At 30.6% G+C, this 5,701-nt stretch overlaps 1 pseudogene; it reads right to left on the reverse strand.

Annotated features, from left to right (window-relative positions):
• Positions 1-557: 557 nt before the first annotated feature.
• On the reverse strand, positions 558-4,955 carry LOC132938581 (probable aconitate hydratase, mitochondrial; annotated as a pseudogene).
• Between the last annotated feature and the right edge of the window lie 746 nt (positions 4,956-5,701).

The following is a 5,701-nucleotide window of genomic DNA, read 5'->3' on the forward strand; positions in this document are numbered from 1 at the left end:
CTTATCTCTAATCTTCATGATTTAAACATAAACTTATTCTGATAAGTTTACACATAGTTAGGTTTTGTTTTAAAATCTCGCACTTTATATCTGCACATAGGTATTGCCGTGAACTAAAATAGTATAGACTGGACACGGTGGCTAAAATCGTGATCCAAAAATGTCACGGTAAATATTGTAGAGGGGGGGAACTATGCGACTAGACAATAATTACATATAATAACAATATCACCACGTGCAAAGACCACGAGGTTCGAATAACAAATTATCACCTGATTCCCCCCCCCCCCACAATACTAAATTGCAGTGACAAAATAGAATCACACACAACCCACCCGCCTACCTTGTCGTGTCCAGTGTATACTATCTTAGTTAACGGTATTGCTTATTAGTTATTCTGAGTTAATTGGTCATTTTCTAAACATAGATGGGTGTAATGGTATTTAACACACACGAATTTACGTTATTTATGTTATTGTATTTATAGCAAAAATGTATTGATAAGTTTGTTCATATTTATAACCTTCATCTAGAACAATATTGTAAGTGTTGTCTATTACCTATCTTATCTAGATAAAATTTTAATAAATTACCTGTTATTCTATCTATAAAATTATTTGTTATCTTTGTGCAACACTTGTTAACAAGTAAAAACACACGCATTTACATATGTCTAAATGCTAAATTAGATTATTTGGCCAGTTGCTTCATTCTGTTTAAGGAACTTCCGGACTTGAACCATTCAATTTGTTGTTCGTTGAATGTATGATTCAGTAATATTTCATCCCTACTTCCATCAGTATGGCATAATATGCAGTTTATAGGCTGAAATAATAATATTTATTAGTTGGATAATTCAACTAAAAATGTATTTATAAAATATATAGTAATTTAAGTAGTTAAAAACATTAAATTATCAATTTTGATTTTACCTTGCCAGGGGTAAATTGGTTAAGTCCGACCAAAGACACTCGATCACTTGGTTGAACTTTATCATAATCCTTGGCGTCAGCAAATGTCAAGGCTAATAATCCCTGCTTCTTCAAATTTGTTTCGTGTATCCTGGCAAAAGATTTGACAATGATTGCACGTCCTCCCAAATGACGTGGTTCTAAAGCGGCATGTTCTCTACTACTTCCCTCGCCATAGTTTTCATCACCAAACACAACCCAAGGTAAACATTCGGCCTTGTATGCTCTTGCTGTATCCGGTACTCCACCCCATTCTCCAGTTTCTTGGTTCTTTACCTTATTCATTTCATTATTATCTGAATTAGTTGCACTGGAAAAATGAAAATAACAATTATATTTTTATTTATTTTAGTATAAACAGTTATAATAACTTACGTTAAAAACATGTTATTTGAAATATTATCCAAGTGCCCTCGATATTTCAACCACGGACCAGCTGCAGAAATGTGATCAGTTGTACATTTACCTTTCACCTATTGAAAAGGTAATAGGTAATAATATTAGAATATTAAGTAAAAATAATAAAATCATAATATGATGCTTGTTATTTAAGTTTAACATACTTTAATAAGTATAATAAGGTTTTCAAGATCTTTTCCGTCCCAAGCCTCGAACGGTTCCAATATTTGGAGACGATTGGATTTTGGATTTACTTCGACACTTACAGATAACCCATCTGCAGGTGGAGCTAGGTATGTATCTTGACCAGGATCAAATCCCTTATGAGGTAGTTCGTCGCCAAATGGATCACTTAATTTAAATTCTTTACCTTTAAAAATATATAATATTAGATCTAAAAATATATAAATATAAACTCAAGATAACGGAAATTCTATTCACGAACGAAACCTTCGAGTATTGCAACAACACAATTATAATAACCGTATAATGTCATAAGTTTGTCATCATGATAATAGCTAATATGTAATATTTAGGTAACTAACCATCAGTCCCTTTGATTGATTCAGTTGTTGGATCAAAGTCCAAACGAGCTTCAATGGATAAAGCAGTTACCATCTCTGGAGACGTGACAAAAGCATGAGTCGCTGGATTGGCATCGTTTCGTCCAGTAAAGTTTCTATTGTACGAGCTCACAATGGTGTTCTTTTCACCCTTTTTCACATCTTTACGGTCCCATTGACCAATACATGGACCACATGCATTAGCTAATACAGTACCTCCAAAATCTCTCAGTATTTGTGCCTAAACAATAGCGTAATTAAATTTCTACCAATAAATACTAATTTAATATTTTATTCTTTTATACAATTCCATCTCTTTCAATTGTTGCCCTAATTTGTTCAGACCCAGGAGTGACGTTAAATGGAATTTTGGATTTAAGTCCATGAGCTAAAGCTTCTTTTGCTATACTAGCGCATCTCGACATATCTTCATAACTTGAATTTGTACAACTTCCAATCAGACCTGACATTAAAAAAATATATAGTATGATAACAAATATCTAAAAACTCTAATATCAATAGAATTTTTAGTATTTTTATATGATGGTGATAAAACGGTTTCCACGGACACTTGTATTTTTACTGGTCATAAAATAACTCTCATATTAAATTAATTTTCTTGTGTAAATGGTTTTTTAATTTTTCTTAATGAAGGTTATATATAAGATAAACAAATTGCTTAGGTATGTAAATTATTAATTCAACCTATTTTAGTGAGAATATTATTTTTTGTATACATTTTAAATTCAATTTCGCATTATATTATAATGAGCCATTTTAATTTTTATACACAAATCTTAAACTTAATTGCAAATATCTCATATCTGTTGCAGTTTATAATAGCAATGTAGGCTCAGAAATCGTCAAGTAAAAATCACAGTAATCGAGTCATCTTGAAAGTGAAAAATATACATGGAGATTGCGGGACAAAAAACTAAGTATGTTAATTATCAGTATTTATCACAGTTATCATCTACGCAGTCATTATAAATTATTAAGACATTAAAATCCGTTTTCAATATAAAAATTCAAAAATATTTAATTTTAATGTCTAAGGTTTGAAAATGTAATATAAGATTCCTTATAATTATTAGACTGTACTGGAATTTAAAATTTAAATCGAGTTGGTAAAATGTTGTCTTAATTTCTCCTTTTTCTTCTAATAATTGTTATGAATTAAATAATTAAGTAACTAACCAACTTTAATTTCAACAGGCCAATCGTTTTTTTTTGGCATTTTCTCCAAGTTTTGAAATAGGATGGGCGAGATCAGGCGTGAAGGGTCCATTGACATGAGGTTCCAATGATGTTAAATCAAGTTCAATTAACTAAATTGATGATGATAATACAACAGAATATTATCATAACATTGTAATATTTCAAGGGAAAAGGATTACCTGGTCATAATTACTGCCTTTGTCAGGAGTCAACAATGATTCACTGTGCTTCGCAGCCTCTTCAGAAATATAACCACGCGAGGTAGCTTTTAAATAATCCGCCATTCGGCGATTATATGGGAACAAACTAGTAGTAGCTCCAATTTCTGCACCCATATTACAGATGGTACCCATACCTTTGTAAGTATGATTAAATGATTATTAAAATTATTGACAACCAACTCTACGTTTAGTAGGTGTCTATAAGTTAATTTTTTTTTATGTTTAACTGACTGCAAGCAGAAATAAACGATTATGCGGTTATGATTTTAATATTATTAATAGTGGGTAAGCCACACTAAAATTACCAGTGGCTTCTAATTTAATACTCGCGCAACCCTCCGGGGTCCCAAAACTATTTGTGCAAAATTTGTTGCCGTTGTTCAAACATTTTGCACGTTTTAAACATACAACTAGACTAATAATATCTGAATTTAAACGACTGACTATTATAATTTATTTATTTATCGTTTCCGTTTCGCTTCTGTTAAAATTATCCTCAATTGTTTTTTTTTTTTTGTCAAAACCAGTGAAGTATTTTTTTAGTATTTACCTACAAAAACCTCAACCATATCATACACTTTGTATCTTATAAATATAATACAGCTGATACTCAATTCCACATTTTTATTTAATAGTTTTATGCGCTGATATGACAAAATATAATTCAACACGATATGATAAATATATATAGGTATGATATTCAATCATAAAAACTATTATACTATTTGTAACCAATAATTACAACCTTATAATACAAACAAAAATATATTTTGTATTAAAGTTTTGTGAGCAGAATCTCTATTGATGTGTGAGTCACCCTATATCGACATGTAGGGGTTGAAAAACGAAGTTACTAATCCTCCCCAAGTCTTAAGGAATCTATTAGTATATATTTTATTGAAAACGTTCCAGTAGTTTTTGAGTCTACATAGGACAAATAAAGAAAGAAACATTCATTCTTGTTATATATGTAAATAAATTTACCTGTGCATGATATATTATCTACTCCTGGACCATGATATTCAATAACAGCACCCGTACCACCTTTGACTGTCAAAATATCCGCCACCTTAAGGATGACATCCTTCGGTGTAGTCCAACCCTTCATTTTTCCGGTCAGATGGACTCCAATAATCTATATTTAAAAAATTAAAAACATCATTTAAAATTATTAGATAATATAATTATTGATTATTTATTGATTATTAATGATTGATTACTTTAGGACACTTCAATTCCCACGGAAAATTTGCCATCACGTCCACGGCGTCTGCACCACCAACTCCAATACACAAACCACCAAGTCCACCGCCATTAGGTGTGTGCGAGTCAGTCCCAACCATCAATAATCCAGGAAAAGCATAGTTTTCCAGAATTATCTAAAAAAATCATTATAGTTTAATTTTTTTCTTACGCTATTTGATTTACATATTATAGCTAATATTTTGTTTTTGTTATACTTGATGAATAATCCCTGAACCAGGACGCCAAAAACCAACTCCGTACTTAGCACTAGCTGTTTTCAAATAGCTAAATACTTCTTCATTATCTACATTAGCTCGTTTTAAGTCCTCTACTCCACCAGTCTGTTTTTAAACAAATTTTAATACAAATAATATACAATTTTAAATGTTAAATAAATTGAGTTTACTTGAGCTTCAATTAAATGGTCACAATGAATAGTCGTAGGTACAGCAACTCTCTTTAAACCAGATGACATAAACTGCAGCATAGCCATTTGAGCAGTAGCATCTTGCATTGCCACACGATCGGGCCTTAATTGTAAGTAAGATACACCTCGTTTAATGTCTTGTTTAGCCGGGTCTTCCAAGTGCGAATAGAGAATTTTCTCGGTCAAAGACAACGGTTTTCCTATTCTGTTATATAAAAAAAAAAGTACTAAATCAAACAAAAAAATTTCATGTTTTATTTAAGTACATAATTATTATTGTAAACATTATTTTAATTTGTTATCTTTGAATACCAAAAATGCTAAATATTTAAATCAATTTCTTAGAAGGCATATAACCGTACGGAACAAAGTACCTATTTATAAAGTAATAAAATCTATTAATAATCTACAAGTGGTAATTATAATATTATGCGTTTTTTTTATATTAAAACCAGATTCAACTTAGTTATGGTCTCTAATATTTAAAGAATTAAATTTCAAAATTAAAACAATAAATCACCTATATGACTAAATTGCTTAATTAAATTTATAGTTTTAAAATTGTTAATTTATCACACATTGTAAATATCGAGTGCTATATTTTTAACATTTTGTCATGGTTGGGGTAAGGCGTTATTTTTTATCGGTAGGCTTCGG

The sequence above is a fragment of the Metopolophium dirhodum genome, chromosome 2, assembly GCF_019925205.1.
Source record: "Metopolophium dirhodum isolate CAU chromosome 2, ASM1992520v1, whole genome shotgun sequence".
NCBI lineage: Eukaryota > Metazoa > Arthropoda > Insecta > Hemiptera > Aphididae > Metopolophium > Metopolophium dirhodum.